This window comes from Empidonax traillii, unplaced genomic scaffold, assembly GCF_003031625.1.
Source record: "Empidonax traillii isolate 1590-97213 ecotype Southwest subspecies unplaced genomic scaffold, ASM303162v1 scaffold218:size1087226, whole genome shotgun sequence".
Taxonomy (NCBI): Eukaryota; Metazoa; Chordata; class Aves; order Passeriformes; family Tyrannidae; genus Empidonax; species Empidonax traillii.
The window spans coordinates 786,804-797,110 of NW_020955411.1; positions in this window are offsets into that span (position 1 = coordinate 786,804).

Consider the following 10,307-nt stretch of genomic DNA (forward strand, 5'->3'; position numbering starts at 1 on the left):
GTCCTCTTTCATGAATGGCTTCTACCGTTTCAACGAGGAGCACAGAAAGTTGCCAAAACTGGGAGGGACTCAGCAAACTGAGGATACTGAGGAGCAGGGACTGTCTCCAAAACCCTGTCTCCAGGCCCTTCTCTGGCTGGCTCCCTGCAGCTCTTGCCGGAAAACACTGTTTAAAAGCAGCTGGCAGCTCCTGGAGTCCTGGGGGAAGCAGGAAAACAAATGACATCCTGGAAGGAGGAAAAAGGCCCCTGGGCAGCCAGTGCTCAAGGAATGGGGAGCAGGATGCTCTCTGTGCTGCCACTCTCCCAAAGCTTTCTGTTCTCCCTAGGTGCCAGCAGGAACCATGCAGCTGCTGACAGCTATTAATAGATGGGGAGAATGTGGGCTCTTTTTCCTACTGCTCCCTGGGATGAATGGTAATTACCCTTAATGAGACTGGTTCTACCTCCTACCTTCCAACCCCCTTGCCTGCTCTGGCAGGGAGAGACCAGCTCATCTGCTGCCTGCACTGGCTCTGTGGGGAGCAGGGCTTGGCAGCAGGAGTGCAGGCTCATCTCCCCAGGACATCCTGCAGGCCTTGCCTGTGGTTGATGGGCACGGGGCGGAGGCAGAGCCTGCTAGCTGGCAGGCTGCAGCAGCTCATCTCAGCCTGGTCTTTCCGATGGCACACAGGAGCCCTGTGGGGAGTCAGATAAATGATCCCACCAAACCCCGAGGGTGTGGGTGTGTTCTCTCTTGGAGATTAATTAAAAAAAACAAAACAGGGGAAGAAATAATCAGAGAATCTGACCTGTCATTATGGTTGGCATCCCCATCATCATGCATTGCACCAAGATCTGTGAAACGGGGCATCCTTCCTCCACTGCTGGTGCAAAACAGCAAAATACACCTGGACTTGGCCTCCGTCTCCCACAGGGCCCAGCCTAGATGTCATGGGGTTAGTCAAGATACGATCTGCCCAAGGGAGGGATGTTTTTGATCTTATGCCACTGCACCTCTGGCCTGAACTCTGAAGTAGGAAGGTTTCCTTCATTCGAGTTACTTCAAAAATACTGCAAAAATAGTACACGAGGTTTTCTGCATCCACTGAGACTGTGCCTCCCAGGAATCACATCCCAAGAAGATGGAAGAAAATGTGGATGTCTGTTAAATCTTTCCTGAACATCCCAGACTCTGGCTCTGGGGCAGGACACCCTCTCACCGGTGTTTGCCCAAGATGCTTTAATAAGGCTGCACTTCACTGACCCCACTCAGTCCACCTGAACAGCCACGATGTCTTAATGAATCCTTGCTGTTCCCCAAAACTTGGCCTTTTCCCTGCTTGGTTCAGCTTAGTAGCTAGTAACACCTTCCACCACTGGAACCCCTTGCTGTCACTGATTCTTGCTGCTTGCAGCTGTGTGAGAGTAAAGGGGCAGATGCACTATCCCATCCTACCAAGCTGAAACTCCCCAGGCAAGACAGTTTATTTGCCTCCTCTTAGTTTTTAATTTCTTTTTTCCCCAGATCATATGTTTTCTTGACTGATTCTAGAAAACCTTCTTCTGTGCCGGATCTGTGCCCAGGGACCTCCTGGCTCCTCTTTGAAATACCCCTGTCTCCTTGCTGCTGGAGTCCTCTCTCTCCAAAATCTCCCCAACGTCAGACCAGAAGATTCAGGTCCCTCTGCTGACTCCTACTCAGCCCCTTGTGTTGCATTCAAGTGCCAGATGGCACTCTAGGCTCAGGAAGGAGCTGTGCCAGGCTCCCCTCCCTTTCTCTCCACCCTTCAATCTACAGAAAAGAGAAAGAGAACCAGCACTGCCAGATTTCAGGCTGCCATGTTTGTGCCAACTTCCCCAGTCTTCAGCTCTAGCTGCAGTGGGATTGAATGGGAGGTACTGGAAGTACCCCAGACCAAGGGGTGCCAGGGAAGAGAGGACCTGCTCTGAAGCTCTCCCCTGTGCCCAGCTCTCTGCTATAATTAACAAGCAATGCCGAGGATACAACCACAGCCACTGCTTACTCCATGCTCCCCCGGCCCTGCTTCCTTCCTTACTTGCTGGAAAATTTCTTGTTGATCCAGGGTTGCTCAACAGCACTGAGTAACTGCCTTCAAAGGTAGTTACAGGTCAGAAGATCTGAAGGCTTGGCAAGCTTCTCTTGGGTAGGACAAGTGCCTAGGCCCCCACAGTGAAACAAGGAGGAAGAGGAGGAGGGGAAAAGCAGAGCCACTGTCCTACTAGACAGCAGGGGCTGTGGGCAGCAGAAACATCCTATTTGTGAGCCCTGCTGGGTGCATGGGGCTGTGTTTGGACAGCAAAAGGAACCCAGGGAGGATGTGCTCAGATACTTCCAGTCTTTGTGTTTCAAACAGCTGCATCAGCACAATGCCTGCTGCTTTTGGCTCAGAACTGGCCCCTTGAGCAATCCCTCTTTTCCTGCAGGGATTCTGGCGCTTTTTGCCAGTTTTTCTTGATACTCAGGGAGGAGAATCTCCATTAGCACTGCTTGAGCTCTAGGGTCTCGGCTGTCACTACTGTGTCGCAGCAATCCCCACAGATGCCATCCCTGGAGCATGTGTGTCCCCTCATTGCCAGGTTGCTGTCACTCAGCTTCTCGGAGGGGATCAGGAAGACATCTGTCCAGGAAGAGACATGCACAGAAACAGGACTAGCTGCAGCAGGCTGGGTCATGAAGGAGGTATTTGATACAGAAACCCTGGCCACTAAGGTTTTGCTAGCCCTCCTCCTCTCCACCTCAGTTCCTGGGGAATGTGGTGCTGCTGTGTCCTTGCTGAGGATGCCAGCTGTGGCCAGCTCCCTCAGCTATGCTGGTCATACTCCATCTTCTCTGTACACCTGGCTGCTGGCTGCAGGGCTCTGCAAGTGGACGGCATCAGATCACTCAACAAACTCGGCAGTGGATGTGTGAGCCAAGCTGGAGTGCCACGTGGGAGAGGAGAGCTGGCTGCATATTTGGTTGGAGGAGGGACAGCATCTATTTAGTGACTTCTATTCCTGTCTGGGCTTCTTGCAGACTTCACGACATTCAGAGCAGGTGTGAAGCTTTTCCCTTCCCAGGCTGGGGATGAGCATTAGTGGGAGGCTGTTTTCCAGCACTCTCATGGCGATGATCCACTGGTTTTGCGTAGTCTCTTTTTTCCACAAGGTACTCCAAGCTTTGCATTTTAGCTTGTGACTCTGTGTCATTCCCTTTACTGCCCCCATTTCCACCTATCCCTGTCATACTGTGTTTTGATAAACCAAAGTGCGTGCAACAGGATAAGTGCTCTAGAGAGATGTGAAACGGGATCAGATCCTACAGCACAGGCACTGCACAGGGAGATTTTGAAAATCCTGGGACAGGCAGTGCAGCACCCTTTCTTCATGCAGGCATCCAAAAGCAGCTCAGAGGTCCATGTCCTTGTTATATTTGAAATGAGGGCATCATCCCTGCTTGCCTAATTTACCTTCAAAGCCAGCTTGGCTATGATAACCCTTGCAGAGGGACACCCGATACCCCTTGCATGGGGACACCCCTTCCCTAGAAGGCTGGGGATACTCCTTGGAGACTGACTGATAAAAGAAGGAGAGGAGTGGGAAGGGGTGAGCTCTTCCAGCATCCCTGGGTCAGCTGGGCTGCATGGGCTGGGGACAGGGGGGTACCTGAGGAAGGAGGCACCATTTCCATCTCTCAGACCCTTGGTGTCCCCCAGCAGCAGCTCCATATATCTTGTATCAGCAGTTGCAGGGTCTGGTGTAGGGCAACTTGCGGAGGCCGAAGGGGGGCCCTGTCCACCCCGTCACAGCAAGGACAATGTTGGGACGGTCGCTGCGGTGGGATTCGGACACTGATGGGATAGGACAGCCTGGGAGCTTGCGCACCAAGGGCTGCTGAGTTGACACTGTCCTTTAGTGCCCTCTTCCCAAACCAGCGGAGCCCAGCATCAGTAGAGCTCGGGAGCTGCCAACTGCCATCACTGTCCCTCCAGAGCCACGCTCTGTGACAGATCTGCTTCTCACTGCTGCTGTGCCCAGCTCCTGGGCACCCCCTGGCCTCACAGCAGGGTGTGGGGGCCACGGCAGAGCCACAGAGGCCACAGCAGAGCCACAGTCTGCTTTGTGTTCCCTTTCAGAGCTTGGCTGGTGGAGCAGGGGAGCCCAAAGCGTCACGCTGTGTGCTGGGGGGAGTTGGGTGCGTGCTGCCAAATGCCTCTGGCTGCAGCTATTTGCCACTGCTTCCTGAATGTCTCTGCGATGTCCGGCAGCATCGCAGGCCAGCTCAGGGAGAACCACTGGGCTTCCCTCTTGTGCCCCATCACCACATCGGGATTGCACTGGTAAAGGGAGCTGGGCTCGGCCCTGACATGCTGCTGGCTCTGCTTGCAGCTGCTGAGCCAGGCTGTTTGGAAAACCCACACTTTTTTTGTTTAAGGGTCAGAACTTGCCTGATGCCCGCAGGGTGCTTTTGAACCCATGAGGAGCAACCTGGAGCATTCCCAAGGACTTCTGTACTGCCAGCAATGTGCCAAGGCCAGCTGCTGCCTCTGTGCCTGGTCTGTCCCTGGCTTATGCCCTGTGGTGCTTCCTCTGGACCAATGTAAAGCTTTCCATTTCTGATTTCTAAATCCAGCTATACCCCTCTACAGGAAGGCCTCCAGCTCTGCCTGCTAGGGCCAACTCATCCCACTCAGCTGTGCTTTTTGGCTGCACTGTTTGGTGGGTCTCTCCTTCTTCCATCTCCCTGGCTAGGTGCCCAGGACTGGGTGCCCAGGGTGATACTGCTCCCCCAGGACTGGGAAGTCCTGCTGCAGAGCCCTCACTTGCTGTCTTTTCCACAAAAGGAAGCCACTGTGAGAGCTCACGGGCTCTCAGATGTGGACAAGGGGGTCTCTTCTCCCAGAGCCTGACTCTGGCAGGGAGTGGTGGTGCCCATAGCAGGGACACCCCAGACATCACAGCTCATGCTGCTGCTGCAGGGTTGTGAGAGCCGGCCACTCCTGGATCACTCTCGGGGCAACCAGCTGCAGCAGGAACTCTCCTGGCTCTCTGAACCTCTGGTCCGTTCCAGGTGGGTGATTCCTGTGTTTCTAATAAGGCAGGGGAAGAAAATTAAAAGCCCAAGTGAGCAAAGCAGCCAGGCTGAGCCACGAAACATCAGAAATGCCTCTGTCAACACTGTAGCCGAGGCAAGCAGGCAGGCAGGCAGCTTTTTAATTATTGATAGTGCTTATAAATAAATGCTGGGGCAGGGAGGAGGTTACAGCAGAGCAGAGGAGCCACTTCTGGGTGGGGGAGGGAGCCTGAGAACTTGCTTGTTTTAAAGGTCATTTGGTTTTGTCTCTCTTTCCCCCTTTTTCTGTAAAACTCGGTGATATTTGAGTTGATGGATTGTCTTCCTTGTGCATCTTCTTCCACCTGCCTAACCTGGCCAGCCAGAAGGACGGAGAAAAGACACCCACAAGTGAGGGCAGTGAGAGAAGGAAGGGGGAGGGAGGGAGGAAACAATGTGTGGAATGTGGGACAAACAGGCAAACGAGGAGACAACAAAATTAGTAGAGCAGCAAATCCCAACCCGAGTGTAAATAATTCTTCACCATGTGAAAAGAAGGTCTACGTAGCCTCAGATTTATCTCCCTGTTCCTGGACCTCAAGCCCAGGCAACCTCTGATGCAAAGCAAGAGGAAAGTGCGTGACACGAGGCTGGGCAAGGACTAGGAGATGCAGGGATCTTGGTTGGGGACTGGAATAGTAACCCAGTGTCTGCGTAGCCTCAGGAACTTCTGCAGCAGGCTCTGCAGAAGTGGAGTGTCTCAGAAAAACCAGACTATCTGATGGCAATAGCTCTGGGATAGGGATCCCACAGCCAGCTGAAAACACAGGAAGAGTTTTGAACTGGAGTTGCAGCAGTACTTTGAGGCTGACAGCCCCCATGGGAGTCTTAAGTGATTGTGGATGGTAGGACTTCACAACTTAGTCTGAAGCCCTAGTCTGAAGCTTGCAAAAGTGACACACAGGCACTGTGTGCAATACGGACTTGGGTGAGATGAGTTTATGCCAGTCTACACCACAGCAAACCCTTCAGGACAGGGTCACCTTCCATTCCCCCTCCAGTCTCAAGAGAGCCATTACACGTGGTGGGCAGCAGCACCCCAATGCCTGGGGCTGGTCATGAGCATAGCTTCGCTCATCTTCCCATGAGGGCCTGCCATGTTTGCACAATTGCAGGATAAGCAGCTCTGCAGTGCACGGCAGATGCAGCAGCATGCGGCTCTCTGGATGATGGGTCTGGATGCATCCTGGATAACACCACGACAGCCTCACTGCATACCCTCTGTGTTGACATCCTGGGACCCCACAGCCATCCTCCAATAGACTGAGGCCCAGAATGACATCAGTCAATCAAAAATTCATCCCTCCATGGAAATGAGGTGTGCCCTGTCACGCCTCAAGGTGTGAGCCCACAAGGGTGGGCTGAGCAGCAGGGTGCTCCTGACAGCAGTTGGAGTGGAGGTGGGGAAGATGCAGGGGGAAGGGGAACCCTTTTCCCAGCCCTGTGGGTTTTCCTGATGCTTTCTGGAGGACAGAGAAGCTTTGGGTTGCAGCTGAGCAAATCATGCCTCTGGGCAAGCGGCACAGAAACGCCAGCTGCAATCCAAGCTGAGGAGCTGACTGCAAGGCGCCAGTGCTCTCGCGCAGGGAACCGGCTGGCCGTGAAGGGCACGCAGCAAAGGCGAGCTGTTGGGATTCCCCATGAAATGCCTCTCCTGCCTCCTCAGGCTCTCAGCATGCTGCTGTGGACAGCGTTCTGCTGCAGTGGAAACACCTCTTTCCCAGGAATGCTCCCCAGAAGCTTGGGGGCCCAAGGCTGGAGGGGTGATTTGGCCATGAGGCTCTCCTGCCCTGCCCAAATGCCCTAACATGCTGCCTGTCCCTCAGCTGAATGCCTCTAGCACAGAGCCATCCGCTCCTTTCTCAGGCCTATAGGACACTGAGGGTGAGCAGCAGCACCAGCTCGTGGTGGCTCTGAGCTGCTCCTGAGGGGTGGGAAGTCCCTGGTTCATGGTTCACCACTGCAGCCTTGTGTGTGCTGTGCAGCAGCTGCTCATGTGGGGGTGCTGGCTGCTGCAGGAGCAGGGAGCCCACGGCACAGGGCACTGTGATGGTGAGAGCCTGCCTGCAAGGGTAACTCAGAAACCCACTGAGAGGTGGATGCGTGGGTTCCTGGATGACACATGAGTACATGCGCGAGGTGACTAGCTTGGTGCACACTACCAGCGTGCACGTAGAATCACAAAATAGTTTGGGTTGGGAAGGACCTTTAAAGGTCACCTCTGATTCCCCTTCCTGGAGGGCTTTCCCTTCCTGGAGGGCTTAGCTTGGACGTGCTGCATTATGTTCAGTGTCTCTGGGAGATGTTCAGTTCCAGCTGTAAGGTACCAAGCCCCACAGCTTTCGAGCCTCTGGCTCAGCATGCATATGGCATCCCCTGCCTGGTTCGGCTCTGCTACCACCACTACAATCCCAGCACATTCATGAAATGAGTCCCTCGGGACCCAAGGTGCAGCACCTCAAGTCCCTACAGCAACCTACCACAGGGACTGGGTGGCAGGGGTGCCTAGGGAGAGCGGGCTTCTCACAGGCACTGCATGCCAGCCTCTCATGCTGCAGCCCAGGGTACTGAGACTGAAGCTCCTGGAGCAAAGTGGGTCAGAAGAGACACCCAAGTACGTTCTGCTCCCCTTTTGCTGATGTCAGGAACTTTGCTTGGGGTTGAGGCCGGCAAGCCCTTGCATTGCAGGTGCCCTTAAGGGACCTCAGGGTCCATCTGGCCTTACTGAGGTGTTGCCAACCTGACAGCACCTGATCACAGCAAAAATGCTTTTGTCTTCTAATTAGTTTCCCCACTTCCTGCTGTCCCTTCTGTGTGCATGTGTTCGGAGCTGCAAATATTTGCCCAGGATACTGCTTGCACCTTAGATCCTCGATGGCTGTAAGGGAATGTAGGCTGCTATTTGGGACAGAAAACTGTATTTCAAACTTGTGTTTCATTCCCTGAAGTCCCCCCATCTGAGCATTGCTTGCCCTGCTCCTGACACGCAGGGCGTGCCAGGCAGAAATGTGGCAACTACTGCAGCTCCAGCATGGGATGTGAATGTCTTGTCCCTCTGCAGCAGGGTAAAAGGAGGACAGGATGTAAGTCTGTGTACTGGGGGCTCACCAGAACAGGAAACGCTCTCTCCTAGGATCAGTGCTGGCCTGGCATGGCTGCAGCACAGATCCCAGTATTTCTATTACAGCAACCCACTTTACCAGCTCGAGGTGCTGGGGCACCATAAGTGCCTCCACAGAACCACTGTGGTAGGGTAAGATCCTTTTTCTTCTTTGATTACAGAGCAGTTTAAGTGTAACTGAGCTTATAAGATCTAGTAAGATCACGACTTGGTTATGCTGTGATTTCAATGATCCTTGCAGGCTCAGAAAGGGGAAGGGAAATACGAATTTCATGTTTATAAAAGCCAAGAGCAGCAGAGGAGGAGAAAGAAAATGGGCTCCCCAAGACTGACTTGGCTGAGGCAGAAGAGCCAGTGCCCCTGCAGCAGGCTGCAGCCCTGCTTGCTGACTAGGTGTTTTTTAAGGCTTATAGGAAGGTGGTGCAGGAGATGCAGCATCCCTGGGTGCAGTGGGTGCTGGGGCTGGTACAAATACCATAAGAAAGGAAGCCACTTTTCTCATGGAACACAGGAGGGGACAAACAGAGCTGGAGTGTCAAGGCATCAGGCCTTTGCTGCTCACTCTTCACACAGTGCTGAGAGCGTAACAGTTCCCACACGTGAGATGGACCTCCTTAACAGCCCCAAGAGCCACTGCTCCACAGTGCCTCTGTAGCAGCAGCCCTTGGCCCTCCAGGGGAATGACGACAATGGCTCAACTTCCCCATCAGTAAAGGCATTACCTTGAAGGTCAGTGCCCAGACCTCTGCCCTTTAAGGGGCTGGACAAAATTCTACGAGGGTTCAGTGGTTTTTAAGCTAATAGTCAAGACAAAGAGGGTTAATTACATAAGGCTGCTGCTGGCAAGCTCAAGCTCTGCTTTTGGAGCATCGTGCAGGAGCAGCTCAGCCCAGCATTCCTTTCCTCCTCCTCACACCTACTCTCCAATACAGAAAGGAGACATCATCTCCTGTAGCAGCTATTAATACAGTAACACAAAATCACTCTGGGGAAGTGCTTTCCCTGTAAGACAGAGCACCCCTTCCCCTTCCCACACGTGCTACTGTTGTGGCCCAAGTGAAACACAGGAGCTGTGCAACACTGAGCACTGATGCTGCTTTCAACTGATGGCACGAACCATTCCCCGGGATTCCACACATGCTCTCCAGCACCTTACCGGCCTTCTCACAAGGTCCCCAAAGCCCTGGGCTAAATCTTTCCGCTCTCCCCAGGGCTCAGGTTCCTTGGAGAGATCTTATGAGCACCAAAAGTACCTCTGCATTCATAAGTGGAAAGAGATTTGAGAAAGCACCAAGCTGCTCTGCTACAGCATATAGGAAAGCAGAGGAAGTCTGGGGCAAACAACAATCTGCCCCACTGGCAGGGTGATGAAAGAAAGGGGCCTGCGCACCCCTCTGATGGCTGAACTCATGGCAGCAAGGGCAGATGTCTTGGCTCACAGACCCCTTTGCCACAAGCTCTGCCTTAAGCTCCCTGGCTGGAAGCAGCATTTACTGAACCAAAGGCTTAAGGTCTGCACTCTTGCTGCAGCTGTCAGTGCTTTGGGGGAGCAGGGGAGGACAGTGGGAGCACCACCAGCCCCTAAAGAGCTTCTTCCGAGTCCTCACATTTATATCTGGCACTTAATCCAATGCAAAACAGTTGATGGCACTTCACAAAGATGAGTAGGAGCCACATTAAGCTCCATATGAGATTTTGGTCTGGAGAGCCCAAACCTCTGAGATAGGGAAGAAAACCCCTTGTCTGCTGGTGATGCCCCTTAAGTCCACATCCCTTTTTCCCCCCCAAAATGAGCTGTTAATTGAAGAGAGAAGGAAAAAAAGGCTCTGCTCATAGCAGCTATTCACCCTCCTTTCCTGAGGCAGACAGCTAAGTGGGAAATCTCTCATTAGGACACTGGCCATTCCCCTCTATATCCTCTTCACCAACCCTTATCTGTGCGACAGCCATTGCCTGCTACCCATCCATCAGCATCACATGCTTCTAACCCTGCCCCCTCTCCCCAAAAGCAGGCAGCTACTGCTTCCTCCACCTCCCTTTACAGTGCCAGGCAACCCTACCTGCTGGTGAAATTCATCCCTGTCAGGCTGCT